The sequence below is a fragment of the Melozone crissalis genome, unplaced genomic scaffold (genome assembly GCF_028551555.1).
Source record: "Melozone crissalis strain CALT ecotype California unplaced genomic scaffold, PUWL_Pcris_2 ptg000073l_1, whole genome shotgun sequence".
Classification (NCBI taxonomy): Eukaryota; Metazoa; Chordata; class Aves; order Passeriformes; family Passerellidae; genus Melozone; species Melozone crissalis.
Window position 1 is genome coordinate 3,125,531 of NW_026535850.1, and position 19,452 is coordinate 3,144,982.

At 51.1% G+C, this 19,452-nt stretch overlaps 1 pseudogene; it reads left to right on the forward strand.

The window, feature by feature from the left end:
- The first annotated feature begins 1,636 nt into the window (after window positions 1-1,636).
- On the forward strand, window positions 1,637-8,141 carry LOC128946042 (protein ecdysoneless homolog; annotated as a pseudogene).
- Window positions 8,142-19,452: the final 11,311 nt, after the last annotated feature.

Genomic DNA, 19,452 nt, shown 5'->3' on the forward strand with positions numbered 1-19,452 from the left:
ACCTCTAATGCCACTGCGGTGACATTGAATTACATTGCAATTAATTTTAGGCCCTAAGTTAATTTTGTTTAAATATTTTTGTTCACATTGCAAGATGTGGTTATTTCCTTCTAGAGATAAGACAGATCCCACTGAAACAGCTGTGATGAAACACTGATAAACACCTGCCTTTGGATAGAAGAAGATACAGTTTGTTGGGCCCTTGAACCTCTCACAGGTTGCACAGGTGTCAGTGCTGCACTTCCTGACAGGATCATTGATTGTTATCTCTTCTGGTTTATCTTCCACAGATAACACAGGAGAGTGGGTGGTTGTTCCACATTATGTCTGTTATCCATTGTAAGCTGTTCAGTGTTTCATTGTATGGATACAGGAATGCTGGAAGAATATTGTCTCCAATTCCTGAGACAGTCACTGCTGATAGATTGGTTCCATCATGTGAATTCACTCATTTTTATAACAGGAATTATTCATAAGACACCATTACCTTATTTATAGCTAGCATTTCATGAACTTTGACATATCTTTGTGTGACTATCCACAAGACATGGTGTCACTTTGGGATCTCTCTGTTTTGTTCTGCAGCTGCAGCTGCATCTCTTTGAACAGGCTGTCTGCAGCCGTTCCCTGCACTGCCTGCTCAGCCTTCAGTCCCTTCTCTTGTTCCAGCAGGGTTGCTGTGCCTTGACCCAGGGCTGTCTCATGATTTTCCTGTGTTTTCAGAGTTCCAGGATGAGATCTCTGGGCTCGGTCAAACGCCTCATCTGAACTGAGGTCCTGTGGTCTTTCCTGACCCTTTTGTGACACATCCTCATGGGACAGGGCTGTGACCTGCTGAGGGCAAGGCTGCTCCTGCTCTGTGGGAATCACACACAGCCCCAGTTATTCTCACAGGAGCACTCCAGCAGTTTGCTGTGTTGGGGCATCTCATAGCTGCTATTCTTGAGAGATTTGTTTTTGAGGTATGTGAGGGAGACCCTCCCAATGAGGGTCTGGGCTCTAGACAGGCCCTGGCTCTACCTGGTCAGAAAACTGGCAAGAAACCCAGATATTTTCTGCCTCAAAACTATATTCAAGTCCCTTGGCCTTGGCAATTTGACCCTATACCTATAGGGCAGCTGGATCAAAATCAATTAAATTTAAACCTAAGATGCTGCGAATTGAGGTACAGCTCCCTAAAAGCAGAGATGACGTCACTATCCCCGTAGATTAATTAAATTGGAATACATTAAATAGAACAAGAGTAAACGAGCCGAGTAAGTCAGGACTGACCCAACTCTTGGGTCAGGGGATAAGAGCCGGTTGCAGGGATTTAATTGCGTTCCGTCACACCGGTGCTCAGGAATGCCGGGAATGCCGGGAACCATCTCCCGTCGGGGACAGGGGGTGACCGGGCCGTCCCGGGGCCCTGCTCGGTGCTGGGGGCAGCGCGGGCGGCAGGCCCGGGAGCGGGGCCGGGGGATCACGACCGGGACCGCGCTGGGGCTCGGGGCCGCGCCGGGCACCGGGGCAGCGGCGGCCACTCACGGCTGCAGCGGTTTCCGCGCGTATCGCGATATCACCCTCAGCGCCGCCGCCCCGCCGCCGCCATCGCGCCGCTCCTGCCCGGGGGCGGAGCGCTTTGGGCCCCGGCGCGATGGAGGCGCTGCGGCGGCCGGCGCTGCCCGAGGACGCGGTGCGCTACCGCCTGTTCGCGGCGGCGGCGGGCCCGGGCGGCGAGGCGCTGCTGCGGCGCTGCGTTGAGCTGGCCCTGGTGCGCTTGGCCCCGCTCCTGGCCGCCTGCGTGTGGCAGCGGCAGCCGTTCCGCCTGCGCTACGTGCCGGGCCGCGGTGAGCCGGGAGGGGGCCGGGAGGCGCGGCAGGAGGAGCGCCCGGAGCGGAGGGACTGGGAGGGGCACCCGGCGGCCGGGAACCGGGAGCCAGTGAGGGGGAACCGGCGGCCGGGAACCGGGAGAGTGTGAGGGAAAAGCGGGGGGGTAGAAGGGGAACCCGGCGCCCGGAATCGAGTAGCCTGTGAGGGGGAACCCGGGAGCGTGTTAAGGGAATCAGGCGGCCAGGAACCGGGAGTGTGAGGGGAAACCGGAGGGGTGTGAGGGGAACCCGGCGGCCGGAATCGAGGAGCGTCTGAGAGGGAACCGGTGGGGAGATCGTTTGAAGGGGATCCGGCGGCCGGGAACCGGGAGCTTGTGAGGAGGAGGCGGGAGAGTGTGAAGGACACCTGGCGGCCGAGAACCTGGATCTTTTGAGGAAAATCTGGCGGCAGGGAACCGGCAGCGTGTGAGGGGGAGTTGAGCCCTGTGAGGACGACCCGGTGGCCGGGAACTGAGGGCGTGTGAGGGGAAACCGGGATAGTTTGACGGCAATCTGGCGGCCGGGAACCGGGAGAGTTTGAGGGGCACCCGGCGGTTGAGAACCGGGATCTTTTGAGGAGACTCCGGCAGCCGGGAACAGGCAGTGTGTGAGGACAACTGGGCCGTGTGAGGGGGTCTCGGGGGCCAGAAACCAGAAGCGTGTGAGGGGGACCCGGCGGCTTCCCCGACTCTCGGTGTCACAGCACGGGTTAGCCCGGTGAGGCATCTGGTGCCACCTCCCTGGTGCAGCGGGGCCATCCCCGAGCACAGGACACAAGATTGTGTCAGCAGGGTCTGGGATATCCGCAGTGAGGGAGACTCCGCAGCCCGTGTGGACAATCTGTTGCTGGGCACGGCGTTGCTGAGCCGCCTCTCCTGTCTGTGCCCCGTGCAGGCGAGATCCCGGCGCACTTGGGCGGCACCGTGGTGTTCGGGGATAAGGTGGAGGATGAGTGGTTCATTGTGTAGCTGCTGCGGGAGATGAGCAGGGAGTTCGCGGGGCTGGCAGCCAGGTAAGGCGGGTGCTGCTGAGCTGCTTTAGTGGGAGGGCTGCCAAGGGGCAGTGCCTGTGCTCTGAAGGTCCTGTCTTAGCATTGCCCATCCTTGGAGGTGTTTCCCCATCCCAGACACGTTGGAAGTGTCCAAGGGCAGGTTGGATGGGGCTTGGAGCAGCCTGGGCTAGTGGAAGGTGTGCCTGGCTGTGGCAAGGGTGTTGGAAGGAGGTGTTGATCTTTAAGGTCCCTTCTAACCTAAGCCTTTCTATGAGTTTATGAATATTAAAAAAACCCCAGCAGACATGGATTCAGAAGTGTCCCTGAGGGTAGGGAATGCTCAGGGCTGGAGTGTTGCTGTTTCTGTAAGGACACAGGCTTTGTCTGGTCCAGGTGAAATAATGAGCAGACACCTTCACACGAATATGGATGGCTGCTAATGGAATGAATTAAAATGGACATAATTTATTTGGTCATTAGCAAAAAATTGTTTAATTATTTTCCCCTACTCCAAGATTCTTACAAGGGCTGGAACAGAAGACCAAAATAGATTGCAAGTGAGTACCTGGACTGTCAGGCTCATACTTTCCTTTTGTTTGAGGGAACAGACAGTGTGAGGGAGTTGAGAAGGTTGCATTCAGGGCTTTTCTTAGCATCAGGAACCAGCAGAGGTCGCATGTGATACCTGAAATGCTGCTTTTTAGTTCCTGTGATGTTCTGAAGCAGTTAGGATATCCTGGTTCTCCTAAAGCACTTCTCTAGTTGAAAAGAAACGTGGTTTTTTTGTTGTTAAGGAAACAAGATGTATTTGATAAACGTGTTACAGTTCAAATGGGGATTTTCCAGAATATTAAGGATTTTTCCTAATGTATTTAGAATGACAAAAGTTTATATTTGCTTGGGGATTTCAGGTTGGAACAAACATTGTATAGCCTGAAAAGCAATTTATCAGAAAAATCTTTCTATGATGTATTTTGAATGCAGTCTCAGGCACTGCCTGTAATATGGGTGCCTCCAAAGCCAGTCTGGTGACCTGGAGGGAGTTTGCTGGCTGTCCCCAGCCCAGTCGCGCTGCAGGGAGTGTTTGTTTCTGCTGTGGCTGTTGCAGGTGACTTTCACTCGGTGTTTATATGCACAGCTGGTGCAGCAGCAGTTTGTTCCAGACAGACGCAGTGGATACACCCTGCCCGCCCCAGCTCATCCTCAGTACGGAGCCTGCGAGCTGGGCATGAAGCTGGTAATGATTGCTGGGGCATTTTGGCCTTGGTTCATGCATGCCCAGGGAGTGGGTCCTTGTCTGGAGGTTGCCTGCTTGTCCAGAGAAATGTGAGCAAAGTCTGTCACACCTTGAGAACCTCTTGTTGTTGCATCTTTTATCTGCAGGCTCATGGCTTTGAAATGTTGTGCTCCAAGAGCAGTAAAGTGGCTCCTGATGCCAAGAGAAACGTGTTAAGCGGTCCTCTGTGGGAGAGATTCCTCAGGAGCTTGAAGGAGAAGGATTATTTCAAGGTCTGTGAGTATTTCAGAGTTTTTAACATTGCAGGGAAAATACATTTTAACCCTTGAACTTGTGTGAGGAGCTTGAATCCATATCTCTGTGTGAAATGAACTAATGTGTTTAAAGGGGACATGTGCAGCTTGTTTCCCTTTGAAAGTAATTTATTTTGGAAATTAAAAAGGAAAAAGCAAGATGTGGGGATTGATTAATTCATCTAAAGCAAGGGGAGAAATACACTTGAGTGAAGAAAACCCCCATATGTGATTGTGTGAGGTGTGACTGATTTCACTGGTTTACATTTCATTTCCACCCCTCTAGAATTCAATATTCTTCAAGATCCATACATAACACCATCGACCTATCTGGGCCCATGCAAGTGTAATTTTTATGTGTGTGTGGTTTTTGTGACTTCTGGGGGTTTTGGTGAGGTTGTCTGGTTTATTTTTTTGTTTCTTTTTTTAAGATGCCTTTCACTACTTTTTTGATGTTAATAAATGGGACATAAATTGACTACTTGTTTCAAGGTTATCAAATTGGACAACACTATTGAGATTCTTAGCTCCATATCCTTTAATAAACTTCAAATACAGGAATGCCCTTTGCAGTATTGAGTTCCAAGTGTAGATGGCCAAGAGGTTTTAGTTGTTTTGGTTCTCTCAGCATTCCTGTGTGACCAACAGTCACCCTTAGAAAGCCTGACTGGGAAGAGGAAGGGGAGGGAGAATTGTTCGGGTTCATGCCTGTGACTTGCATTTAACAGGGAGAAATGGAAGGATCAGCCAAGTACCTGGAACTGTTGCACATGGCAGAAGATCACTTCCAGCAATCTGTTGCAGTGCCAGAAAGGTGAGAGCTACTTGAAATTCATGAGTGTCATATATCCTACAAATCCTGTAAGTGACCTTTGAAATGCTTGTTACAAACACCTGAACTCTTTTCTCCACTGCACATTGAACATGGGAGCTGTGGCCAGGACATACAAGTACTAATTCCTCTGGAATGCTCCACTGGGAGAAGTTCTGGCTTGAGTAACTCTTTTATCTTGGTTATGTGAAATGCTGAGCTCTTCCAAGTGGATTCCAAGTGGTGACTGTAAATCAATTTTTGCTTGGTTGTCTGTAGAAAGTGTAGAAAAGTTTCATTGAAAAGCAGTCCCAGTGAATAATGAATACAGGGTAATCTGTCTCCTTTTCTCAAGGGGCTGGCTGTGGATTTCTCTGGATGATCAAATCCAAAAAGTAAATCACTGCAAAAATATCTGAGACTTTGCCAGCCCATAATATCTTGACTGTTATTTTTTTGAGTTTCCAGTCTCTGCTGGTTGTGATCAGGTAATCTTAATATTTACCAAGGCAAATGAAATGTGAAGGAAAGGAGCCATGACCAATGGGCTTTGGAGCCATCAGCTGGGAATTGCAGGGACTGACTGTGTCCTGTTTTGGCCAATGCTCTGTGTAGTGCTCTGGTACTTCCCCAGATTCATTTCCCTTTTTGATGTGCTTGCACAGAAGGAAAATGGAAGAATTCAAGTGAAAAGCTGAATGCAGAGCATGTGATCCCATTGAATCCATTTCTGTAAATTCAATGTTTTTCTTCTAGCTGTGATGAAGTGAGCCCCAGTGATGAAATCCTGACACTACTACAGACAACCCCCATTGATGTGAAGGAATTGGAGAGAGAAGCAGCTTGTCTTCCTGCAGAGGATGGTGAGCTGGATGGGGGAATTATTCCTATTACAGATGATTATTTGTGGGGGCAGAGGGGCAATGCTGACAGCTGTGAAGGGAGAGCAAATCCAGCCTTCCTTAAGACTAAACACTGGATTGGCTCTCCCAGTTTAGAGTAAGGCTTTCTTCCTCCACTGAGTGGCCCAAGGCTTCTCAGTGACTAGAATGGTCTCTCTAAGTTTGAGCTCTGCAAAGCAGAGTTTGTAAGTAGTGACAAGAAATCTGCACTCAGTTCTTCTCATCCTCTCTCTGGCTTTGCTGTGTGTGACCCAGGACCAGCACAAGAGCTGAACTGCAGAACTGAGCTGCAGGATGGTTGCAGCCCTGTCAGTCAGCTGGTTGGGGCCTGTGAGCCAGCAGGCTTGTGCAGAGTAACAGATGTGTGCTGTGGTCTTTCAGATGACAGCTGGCTGGATATTACACCAGGTGCTCTGGATCAGATGCTGAAGGAGACAAGAAATGAGTCCCTTCCTTCCCCAAATGAGGAGGAGCAAAACTATGACTTGGAAACAGTTGCTGAGAGCATGAAGGCTTTTGTGTCCAAAGTCTCCACGCAGGAAGGAGCAGAAATGCCATGGTAGTAGCCCCTGGAGTGTGGCTCTGGTGTGGAATGTTGCACTGTGCTGCAGCCCTGTGGTTGGTTGTGTGATGCAGAGAATCAGAGTTTGAAGGTGCTGTGCTGAGCAGGGCCTGAAGCAAAGGCAGAGCAGTGAACCTGTACTTGCTTTAAATCAGCTTGGTGCCACTCTGGCACTGGTGCAGGTTCAAGTGCTGCAAGCTGAGCTGCTCTCTGTCCCTCAGTTGGATTTTGTGGTCTTCACAATTTTTCTCCTTTATTCAAAGAATTCTTCCACTGGTTGTTTGATGTCTAATGCACACAGGCTTCAAACTTCTGAGGACTTTTAAATTCAAACGTCCCAACTTCATTCCTGGCTTGAGAGAAATCAATATGGCTTGTGCCTGTGTCAGGCTTAGGCAAGCATAGAAGCTTCATTTCTTTAAAAATAATTTTAGATTTCAGGTCTCCTGATGAATCCCATGTTACCTTTGATGTGGATTCTTTTACAAAAGCCCTGGACAGAATTTTAGGTGAGATTGCTTCTTTCTTTGAAACAAATGCCAGCACCGACTTCTTTGCTGTTGTACTGACACAACATCATGTGCAGGGGCAGACTCAGAGGAGCTGGATTGTGATGATGTGGGTGAAGAGGAGGAGTTTGGTTTCTCAGCTGAGGATGATGAGGAGCTGGATGCTGGGAATGGAAGGCAGGAGCAGAAGGTGTCTCCTGAGGAGCTCGTGGGCAGTGTCAAGGCGTACATGAAGGAGATGGAGCGTGAGCTGGCACAGAGCAACGTTGGGAAAAGTTTCAGCAGCCCCAAGAGAGGGGTGAGTGTGCCTTGAGCTCTGATTTGCAGCAGTAATTTCCAAGCAGGAAATGTGCTGCAAGTGGCCATTGTGAGTGATGGGATTGGAACCTTCCCACGTGCAAGCAAAGTGTGCTGGACCTGCACCATCATACATTTTTTATAAACTAAAGCTTACCTAAGCTTGGAATTTGCCCATCTTTTCCAAGGCTTAGTTTTTTCTTTTCCCTGTTTTTAGTAGTAGGGCAAGAAGCTGCAGCTTCACTTGTGAGTTCCTGTAGCAGTTTTCTCCCATAGGAAGCTGAGCCAGGACTCAGCAACACTTTGTGTCCTTCTCTTGAAACCTAATCTGGGTAATGGACAGTGGTGATTTTCAGCTGGCATGAGCATTTGGTGTCTGAATTCCTGTCTGTCAGGACTCAGGAGTGTATTGGACTCTTTTGGCTGCAGAATTGCTGTTTCTTTTCTCCTGTGGTTTGCCCTTTTTTTTTCCCCCCTTAAATCTGCTCGTGCAATTTGATAAAGCTTTCTCTTTGTACTGTCTGCAGGCAAGTTCTGTTGGAGCAGCCCCATGTGAGAGTGCTGGCCCTGATTGTGGAGCTGAGGCTGCTGAGCTGGCAGCCCTGGCTGTGGACATGAACCTGGTGGCAAAGCTGCTCGAGTCCCGCAGTGCCCAGGCTGGCCTGGCAGGACCCAGCTGGAACATTTGACAGAGCCTGGGGGTGAATTTACCTGAGAGCACAGAGCTCACTGGCAGCTGAGCAAGGCAGGGAGAGCCTTGGCACAAGACATGGCTGCTGGGGAGATGGAGCACAGACACAGGAGCAGGATGTGGGAGAAGAGGCCAAAGGTTTGAATTTGGAGCATTCTGTTCATTTTTGTGTCACTTCAGCAGAGTGAATTTACCTGCAGAAGCTTCTGTTTGCACACTGTCTTGGGTGGAAATGAGATTTTCCTAATGTTAGCACATTTTCAGAAATCTGGGAAATGATGTTGAATGCATGACTCAAATGAGGTTTTGTTTTATTACAACACCTCTCTTCCATTTTTTCATTCAGTGATCCAATTTGCCACATTTCTAAAATGTCCTTTTATCCATTGCTGAGTGGGGTCAATATCTGGGGAGCAGTTCTTGTTCTGAAAATGCTGCTGCCTTCAGGGGCAGGTGGGGAAATAGCACATTGCAGGAAGAGTAATTGGACCAAATGTGTAAATATTGGCCAGCAGTATTTTTTAAATTTATTTCAATCAAAACAGAAATACATCTTGACTACTGAATTTTTTGAAGGTATGCATAACTTCCTCAGTGCAGTATCAGTTCTTGGAGTGAAAGTATTTTTGTAATTGTTCATTTCTGAATGAATTCCATTATTGCTGAATGTTGATATACAGCTACTGCTGGCATGATGGGAGCCCAGGCTGAGCAGTTTGGGGTTTTTTCAGTGAAAATGTGGCTGGACGGCACACAGCATGTTGCTTTCATGTGGAATGAACAATCTATTTTAAATATGAGAACTTAGGTTTCAACAAGTTAAATTTGATATAAAATACATAAAAATTCTTGATACACAGACAGCAACAGTGCAGTCCTGCTGGGTCCAAATCAGCTTCTTAATTTCTCTTTATTTCATTTTCATTCAGCAATTAATGAGTTGTCCTCCACTGTTGTTGTGTAATTTCCTTTGTCAGCAGTTCAGGGAGAGCACTGGCAGGTTGGACAGGGATTAGAGATGGACAGCAAGAGCTGGGAAGTGTGAAGAAGGTTCTGCTACATTTCAAGCAATTTGGACTGCTGAGAGGTGAGAGACTCAGACAAATCTGTGGTGGAAAAATGGGGTTAACAGAGGGTTTTTAATTGAGACAAGGCTAATGAGCATTTAGTGGTGGAAAACAGAGGTACTTGAACCTTGGGAAGGGTTGGTGTTTGACCAGGAATGGTAATTTACTCTGAAAATACATAAAATTCTCCACTGATGAGTAGCTAGATCAAGTTTAGATACTTTAAAACATAATTGAGTTGAAGAACATGATCACATTGAACTGCTGTGTGGCCAGTGCTATAGAAAAGGTCCAAATAGATGGAAGGACTCCCTTAGTGCATGAGCAGAACTCCTAAGCTGAGGTTCAGAACAAAGCTGCTCTTTTGCAAACACTCCAGCTGCTGTTGCTGCTTGGATAATCTGACTTTTCCATCAGTGGGGCTGGGATTTCTCTGGGGCTCTGCTCATCCCAACTCTTTCCATTTGTTCAGCAGCTTCCCAGGGGAGCCCTGCAAGGCTCTGGGAGTGCTCCCAGGAGAGTTTGCCATGGAAGAAGAAGCATTTCCATGCTGCCTCTTCCTCTGCTTTGAGGTAACACACGAGGCATCTCCACTTTTAATTCTGAGAGTGTTTTTAGTGAAGGAAGCCTGATGGAATTAATTAGGGCAGACAAGTGGTGTGTGGTTCCCTTTCAATGGATTTCTGTCCAAGTGTATTCTGGAGTTGTTTAACTGGTTAATTTTCCCTTATAGTCTGTGTTTCAACTGGGGGAATCCCCATTCACCTGCAATGTTGAGGGGATCAATGGAAAGAAACCCTGCCTTGGCCATTATTTCAGGGCTATCAATGGATGGGGAATCCCCATTCTCTTGCTGAAATAGATCAGGGAACGCCCTTTATGATGGGATTTTATAGGTCTAAAATGAGAACAAACCTTCAATTTTCATCATCTTTCAGTTTAAATTGACAAGGAATCTCTGTTGTGCCTTTTTTTTAGGGTTGAAATTGGTAGAAACCCCCACTGATTCCATTGAGGCATTTAAATTGAGGGGCCACAAAAGCTGGAAAAAATGAGGCATAAAAGGGCAGCAAAAAAAACAAGGTGGAAAAAATTGGTAGAAAAGGGGTGGAAAAGAAGGTATCAAAAAGAGGTGGCAAAAAAATGGAAGAAGAACAAAATGGAGGGGAAAAAAGGGGCAAAAATTGGGAAAAGAGGGCAGCAATAAAAATGGGGGGGAAGGGCAGAAAAACCAGGAAAAAAGGCACCAAAATGGGGGGCGAAATGGCAGCAGAAAAGGGGGGAAGAGTTAAAAATGTAGATGGCATAATGGTGAAAAGGTGGCATTTAGGAAGCAGGAAAGCTCTAGAAAGGTGAGGAGAAAAGGGTGCAAAACATGAGAGGAAAAAGGATGGGAAATAGGAGGGGAAAAGAGCAGGAGTCCCAGAGACACCCCCAGAGCTCAGGCCCCCCTCCCCAATCCCACAGACACCCTCAGGTACCCCCAAGAGAGCCCCTGCAAACCCCACAGACACCTGGGCCTGGATTCCTGCAGGAACACTCGGGAACAACTGGGCTCCTTGCAGTGGGATGGAAACAACGGCCAGGGCTGGGAATGTGTGCCCAGTGTGCTGCCAGGCTGGGAATCAGCTGGGTGGGGCCGTGCCATGGCAAAGGCTCCTGAACAAGTGCCAGGTCTGTGGGCTGCAGCTGGAGCTGAGAAGCAAAGGGATTAGTCCAGGCAGGAGAACATCCCATCGTTGGGTACTGCTGCAAAGTGGGCATGTTTGGAACAGAGCCTCTCCTTCAGCAGGCCAACGCTGCCAGATGGAAATTGCCAAGGGCACGAGGCTGGGCAGTGAAGAGCAGAGCTGCTGTGAAGGTAAAGCTCAGTTCATTCAGAGAGATCACACAGGTCACCTGAGCACTGTTACAGGTAGGAAGCAGAAAATGAGAGATTTCCAGGAAAGCCTTTGTAGTTTGGTGGGGAAAAGGAGTCGTGATGCCCAATGGCTGCAGGGATGGTGATCCAAATGAGTTCTGAGCAGATTTCCTTTTTTTTTTTCAATTGGAGAGGGTTATTAACCTTAGCTGCTGTTGCAAGGCCAAACAGTTTTGGAATCTCTTCTAGTTTCATCTAGCTGTCCTCCATGCTGCATACTCACAGCAGCCATATTGAATTGTCATATAATGTGTGAATTTGCTTGTGTCCCTATCCCAAATGTCATCCTTCCTGGGTTTTCAGCTTCTTTTTAACATGCTAGTAAATCTTCTGCATCCCTCTGCAGTATTTCCATGGGTAAACCCACTGAAGAGCACAAGCTAAAGGATGCTACCTCCAACTGAGCACAGGGAGCAGTGGGAAAGGATGTTCTATCAGCATTTTCTGTCCCTGTGCTGATACTGTTCTCCCTGGGAGGGAGCTGGGAAATCCCTATTTCTGCTGCTGTGCTCTTCCTGATGTGTGTCACAGCTGATGCCAACCCCATTTTTCCAGTGTAATGATGATTCTGGATGTCTGAGTGTACCTGCTGGCCTTGGAAATGCCACTGATGGTTATTAAGGAGAAGGCAAGTCCCACCGTTTCCGTGTGGGAACAGAAACGTGTGGCCGTCCCTCAGTGCAGCTCTTTTGGTGACAGCGGTCAGTGGCCATTCCTGGTGCAGTTTTGTTATCATTTTTTCTTATACCATTCTATTTTATTCCCTTGACACTTCCCACCCTTTGCCATTCCTCACTTCTTACCCAGCACTGCCCCAATGGTCCCTGGGTGCAGCTCTTTTAGAGAACAGGGCCCGTCCCAACAGGCGGCTGCTGCAGCCAGGGCAGGGGCAGGGCAAGGGACATCACAGCGCTGGTGGTGCTTGGAGACTGTTGGCTTTTGCAGTTCAGGCAGATCAAATCAATCCCAATTGTAAGAGATTTCCACCATCTGCTACTTCTCCCCTCTTTTCCTGGATGGATTTGACAGCTCTTCCTTTCCTCCCACAGAGCTGGAAAGCAAAATGCCCACCTGTCCCATTTATTTGGCACCACTTTCTCCCTCCTCCTCTCTCTGCCAGCTCCAGCAAAGCCATTTCCCCCACTGGCACCAGCTGCCTCCTGTCCCTCGCTCCCATTTTGCCCACTCTGAACTCCTGGAGCCGCCTGCCCGCGCAGCCGCAGCCGCCGTGGGGCCGGGTAATGGTGCAGGGAATGCTGGCAGGGATTCTTGGGCTGGGCTGGGCCAGGCCAGGTGCCTGGGGCCAGAAAAGCGCTCTGAGGCTCTGCTGCTGCCCCTGGGCAGGCAACAGAACACAGCAGGAAAGGCTCGGGGCTCTCAAGAAAGGCAGCCAGAGATCTCTCACCCATCATGGGCATTGGAAGCCTGGAGTGGGGCCATTAATTTCCATTGAATGTATTATGAAAGAAATCACAACAAGAGAGTGAGTAGGCTGCCAAATCCTAAAAATGCACCTTCTCCACACTGTTCTCTCCTTCCTGGGCTTCACTTTATCCACAATTCCCTCCCTCTCTCCTCCCCACACAGTGACACAGAGGGATGGGGGTTACAGCCAAATCATGTCACTGCATCCCCCTCAGGGAGACAAATCTGTCCTGCTCTGTTGTCATCTTTTCACGGGGGTTCCATACTGTTGTCTCCTTATCGCAGATGTTTCACACTTTCTTGGTGTTTTCTCCTGGGTAGCTCCTCAGAGCACTGACTCTTCATTCTTCACAAAGTGGCCAACTGACTCCAGTTCCCTTCCCAACCTGCCAGCCCACTCTTTCATAGCACTCTTCTTCTCATTGGTTACAGCTGTGGCCTGTTAAAATCAGGCCTATTCCTAATATTTGCTAATTGCCCCATCTGCAACTCCTTAGGGGTAAGATTACTTTCTGGACCATCTTTATTTTCTTATATTCTATCCCCCTACACTGCTCCAGCCTGGGATTCCTCCCACAGGAGGACAGTCAGATCCTTTGTGACAGTGTCCTGGTTCAGGGCAAATTTGGGCTCCTCTAGGAAAGCAGATTCATTTGGCTCCTCCCTGCAACCAATCTGGGAGAAAATACCTCCTTGGAGAAAAGTGGAATAAAACTATTTATTAAACAATAAAACCCCTTGCTGCTCCAAAAGAGGTGACAAACTGAGAAAGTCCTCCTCCAGGTTGCAGTTCAGCTCACTGAGTCTCCCATCAGTCCCTCTGGTGCTGGAAATGTTGTGCCCCAGGCCCAGCCCGGCAGGCCCCAGGTGTGAGCTGCTGGTGCTCTTCTGGGTGTTCAGTCCAGAGCAGGTTCAAACAGGTCCGAAAAAAGAGGAAAAGGAAAAAAAACAGAGTCCAGGGAACTTCTTTGCCTCAGCTAGCTCAACTAACTAAAAGCCAAGGAGAGCTCGATCCTGTTGTCTGTCCATCTGCAGACAACACAGTCTAGGAGCAGGAATGTGGAGGAGTGAGAGCAGTGTCTGAAAACAATGCACACTTCTTCTCTCCCCTCTTCACTCTCTGGAAGACGTCTTAAAGAGGCAAAACTTATTATTCAGCATAAAGAGAAGAAGATGATTTGGGCTAAAAGCATCATATAGTCAACTTGGACAGACAGACAGACCATTGCCCACAGTCAGGTGCCTGATGCCAATAGTGGGATTCCTCCTCAGCATGTGTCAGCGGTTCTTCCTCCTCTTCCAAAGACAGTTCACAAGTGCCACATTCAGACCAGTTGGTGATGATTTCCAAGAGGCCAGGAAGATTTGGATTTCCCATTGGAGCTTATTGTGTCATGAGGGCAATGCCTTCACTGCAGGCAGCGTCGGTGGCAGGATGGATTGCAGAGACTTTTCCTTTGCAGCCCCAGCCCAGCGCTGGCACTGGGGATGAAGAGGCACTGAGGTGACCCTGAGAGGAAGTGCAAGGCACAGGGCGCAGCTGAGGAAGGACAGCGCTGTGCTGGCCTCAGAGGTGAAGCTGGCACTGCCCAGTGTGCAGAAGACACTTTCTGCAGCCCCTGTTACAGGGGAGCTTGGGTCTTGCTGCAGAGATACGGCCGCTCATTGGAGCAGTTCTCACTCCTCAATCTCTTGTCAGCCAGGTACACGCACTGGGAACTGCCGAGGACAGGAACCCTGCAGGGAGGAGCAGAGGCAGCGCTGGCTGCCAGGGGAAGCCCTTGTGCCCCTGTGCCCCCAGGCCCTGCTCGGCTCCCCGGCACTCACCGGGAGCTGTAGCTGCTGCCGTCCCCCCAGTGCAGGCGCTCGCCCCGTCTGCGCAGCCCGAGCCAGTAACCGAAATTCCCACAGAGGCGGGAGAGCAGATCCTGCCCAGGAGAGAGGAGTGGGAGCTGCCCCGGCCCCTCGGGGGGACACGTGCCCGGGGCTCCCCCCGCACGCCGGGGCTCCTTCCCTGCAAGGCCCCGGCCCAGGGCTGCAGCCCCGGCCCTGCGAGCACCGAGCCCGGCCCAGGAGCGCCCCCAGGCTGCCCTCAGCCACCCCACAGCGCCCGCAGCCCCTCACTCACCATGGCCTCCTCATCCTTGGCAATGGCCAGGGAGGCATTGAGCTCGGAGCACCGTTCCTGACCCTGCTCCCACGTGCTGAAATCCCGTGAGAAGTAGTAGCAGACCCCATTGTAGCCCACCCAACCATGGGGACAGCCCAGAACCAACAGCGGAGTCGCAGGTGTGACTGGAAGCTGTGGTGCTGCTGCAGGGGGAAGAGGAGAAGGTGTGAGGATTCCCCTGTGCAGGGAGCAGGGAGCCCACTCTGCCCCGAGGGGCTGGGCCCAGGCTGCTGCCCCTCCCTTACCTGCCAGCACAGCCAAGGCTGCCCCCAAAGCCAGCACCAGCACCAGGAGCAGCAGAATCAGCACCACCGTGCCCACGGGATGGCACCTGAACCATTCACCTGGAGCAGGAAAGAGCTGCTGGCTGCCAGAAGCAGAGCCGGCCCTGCAATTTGCTCAGCCTATGGCCAGGGAGCAGAGCAGGGAGTCCTGAGGCAGTGTGGCCCTCCCTCAGCTGGCAGCCAGAGAGCCAAGAGCCTGGCCACAGGCAGGGACACAGCTGTGGGGACAGGCAGGGACACAGCTGTGGGCACAGGCTGCAGCAGGAGAACTGCACAGCCTTGGGGGCAGCTGGGGCTCTTGCTTCCAGCCACGGATGGGGCCCAGCAGAACACGAGGCCTCTTCCAGACATGGGGAAACAGCCACACACCTGCCAGCCCTGGCCTTGGGAGGGGACACTGTCCCCAGCCTTTAGGCCACAGGGGTGGCCCTGCACTCACCCAGGAATCTTCTGAGGTTCCTTTTGTGTTCATTGTTGGTTGCTGGTGTGCCCTGGGGAGCCAGGGGCTCCCTCACACTCCCATTTTTGGTGCAGAATCCATTCTCCACATCTGCACTCACTGCATGCTCACAAGTGGCATCCTCCTCCTTATGCCAAGAGGCTTCTTGGGCCTCAGGCAAGTGTGGAACCGCGGCTGCTGGTCCCTCCTGGGGATGCTGGGGCCCATTCACAACTCCACAAATGGAGCAGAATTCACTCTTCTCCAGCTCACAGGCAGCATCTCTCTGCCCAGAACAAACAGCACCTTGCCTGGGAGACATCAGGAGTGCTGCTGGCAGATCCTTTGGGAGCTCGGCCTCGGGAACAGCTTTCCAGCCGCGCTGATGGCACCCTGAAAGGGACACGGTGAGAGGTCGCTGCTGGTGCCGGCTGTGCGGGGGTTCAGGAGGGCGGTGGGAGCTGTGGCTGCGCTGTCGGCGCTGCCCAGAGGTGCGGCAGCAGGTGCGGAGACAAGCGCAGCCCCGAGCTGGGGCAGCACCACCGCGGGTCGCAGCTGGGCTGGAGCCGCCTCCGAGCTCCGCCGCCGCCTGGCCGGGCTCCGGGTGCCGCCACCGCTGCTGAAGGAAACGAGCGCTCCGCCCGCCGCCCCTCCCATCCCGGCCAGACCCCGCGGGCACTCGGGCTGGTGCCGCTGTGCGCTCTCACACCGCGGGCACTCGGGTTGGTGCCGCTGTGCGCTCACACTCCGCGGGCTCTCGGGCTGGTGCAAAAGCCTTGCTAAGAAAAAGGGCCCCACTCTGTTGAAGCTGGTCGAGAACCGTAGCCCCTTGGAAGCCCCTTCTGGGGCTCTCAGGAGTGAATTACGGCAGGGATTTTTGGAGTGAGCCTGGCCCGGTGCCGGTACCAGCAATTCCCACGAGTTCCTTGTGGCGGCTTCCCCCACGTCCCCCCGGCCCTCACCGCGGTCGTCTCCGCGGACCCCCCCACCGCGAGCCCCGAGCTGGGGCAGCACCGACCGCGAGTCCCACCTGGTCTGGAGCCGCTTCCGGGCTCCGCCGCCGCCGCCTCGCCGGGCTCCGGGCGCCGCCACCGCTGCGGAATGAAACGGAGCGCTCCGCCTGCCGCCCCTCCCATCCCGGCCAGACTCCGCGGGCGCTGGGGCTGGTGCCGCTGTGCGCTCACACTCCGCGGGCACTCGGGCTGCTGCCGCTGTGCGCTCACACTCCGCGGGCACTCGGGCTGGTGCCGCTCTGCGCTCACACTCCGCGGGCACTCGGGCTGCTGCCGCTGTGCGCTCACACTCCGCGGGCACTCGGGCTGCTGCCGCTCTGCGCTCAGACTCCGCGGGCACTCGGGCTGCTGCCGCTGTGCGCTCACACTCCGCGGGCACTCGGGCTGGTGCCGCTCTGCGCTCACACTCCGCGGGCACTCGGGCTGCTGCCGCCGCAGATCGGGGCTCTCGCTGTGGGAGGGTTTTGGCTCCTCAGCGTGCGGCAGCGATGCCGAGCAGTAGGGGAGCAGTGAGCGGGGCGGCAAAGCGAGTAGCGCGCCGCGGGGACACCGACGTTCCTGTCTCGAAAAAGTGTGCTAAGAAAAAGGGCTCCACTCTGTTGGAGCTGGGGAAGAAGCGCAGCCCCGGGGAAGCCACTTCTGGGGTTCTCAACAGTGAATTCTCGCAGGGATTCTTGGGCTTGGCTGGGCCAGGCCAGGTGCCCGGGGCCAGGAAAAGCGCTCGGAGCCTCTGCTCCTGCCCCTGGGCAAGCAACAGAACACAGCAGGAAAGGCTCAGGGCTCTCAAGAAAGGCAGCCAGAGATCTCTCACCCATTTAAGTGTAACAAGCCTGGAATGGGGACACTAATTTTACTTGAATTTATTATCAAATAAATTGGAGGAAGGGAATGAGAAGTACACCAAATCCTAAAACTGCACCTTCTCCCTGTTAAGAATATGAAGCTTGACCAGGCCAATATTAAAGCAGCAATCAATTTATTATTTAATATGGTGAAGTATGAGCAATACAGCGCCAGGTACAGTGGGGGAAGTTTTCCCTCCAACTGCACAGCGATAATTGATGGTTACAGGTATTTATAGGGGTACTCATCAGCTTTTTCAGCAGTTTCTATTTCCAATTTTTTTACTCATCAGCAATTTTTATTCCAAATTATTACATCACGATTCTATACACTATTGTGATCTTAGTTTCTCAGGATGTATCTCAAAGGAGTATCCCCAGATGGTGACGGTCCAGTTTCCGAAAGAAGAAAGACGAATCCCATCTGGTGGGGTCCAGCTCCCCAGATGTGTGTCCACCTTTTAATTGCAGAGACTCCAAATCTCATAACAGTGATGTCCAGCTTCCCTTTGGTTGAAACCATAAACCCTTGAGGTGATGTTCATCTTCCTTTCTCAAGCTGTTTTTCTCTGCTTCAATAAGGCATGAGATAAGCATATTTCCTTTATATATATTCCAAAGCTACAGTTTCAAGGATCCAAGTAATATTCTAAAATTGTACTTCAAAAGGTTATTATTGCAGAGCTTTTTATGGATGAAATGCAAGCAAAAAGGAACATCCTTAACACCTTAATTCCAATGCTGCTAAATCAACCAGGGTTAATTGCAAACAAAAGATAGGCTCAAAGGCCTTTTTCCATGCTTTATTTTCCTCAGTTTTTATTAGAATTCACAACTATCCCATTGTCGATGTCCACACATTTCGCATTCGCAAGTACACCCCTGATCCAGGACAGGCCCACTGAGTCTGGGGGGATTTTGCGAGGGTTTTGAGGAGTTTGGGGTGACTTTTTTGGGCTTCTGGGGGATTTTATTGTCAGTTTCAAAGGAATTATTGGAGGTTTTGGGATGCAATTACTGGGCGAGAATTACGTGATTTTCGGGCTTTTGTATTTTGGGGGATTTTATTGGGGTTGTGAGGGGTTTCTTGAGAAAGGATTTATTGAAATTATTTGGAGTATTTTTTAATCTTGGTGAGTTCCACTGGGATTTTCAGAGATTCTCTGGGGTTTTTGAGGGTTTTCTTGTAATTATTGGGGATTTTCATGGAATTTTGGGGGGCTTTTGGGGCATTCCCTTGGTGTGGGGAAGAGCTGAGAGGCACCAAAATCTCCTTAAAGCCCCCAAAAGTCCAAATAAAACCCACTAAATCCCAATTAAATCTCTCAGAATCTCATTAGAACACCCTAGAATTCCAATAAAAGCCCACAAAATCCTTTGAAATCCCAATAATCCCAAAAATCCTGATTAAACTCCTCAAATCCCCCAAAAATGTCCCCAAAACCATAAAAAGTCCCACAAAATCTCCCCCAAGATCCAAAGAAATCCTGGCAACACCCAAAAAACCCCACAAAACCCCTCAAATCCCACCAAAAATCCCGAAAAACCCCAAAACCCCAATGAACCCCACTAAATGGCTCCACAATGCCAATGAAATACCCCAAAATCTCCTAAAAATCGCAATAAAACCCCCAGAATCATTGAGAATCCCAAAAGATCCCAACAAAATCGCAGTAAAATCCCCAAAATTCAAAAAAAGCTACAAAAATTTCAATAAACCCTCAAACACCCCCAGAAAAACTCCCCCTTAAAATGCCAATAAAATCCCCCAAAATCCACAAAACCAGCCACTCCCAGTCACTCCCAGTATGATTCCAGTCGCTCTCAATGCGGTCCCAGTGTAACCCAGTATGGACTCAGCTGCTCTCACTGTGATCCCAGTTGCTCCCAGCATAATTCCAGATGTTCCCAGTTCCTCCCATTATGATCCCAGTTGCCCCAATAACAGTCCCAGTCTCTCCCAGCAGGGTCCCAGTCGTGCCCAGTTGCCTCCAGGGTAGATTCAGTTTCCCCCAGCATTGTCCCAATTGCTCCCAGTGTGATCCCAGCTGTTCCCAGTGTGGTTCCAGTCCCCCCAGTATGGTTAGAGACACTCCCAGTAGGTTTTAGATACCTGAGAATGATCCCAGTCTTTCCCAGTTACTCCCA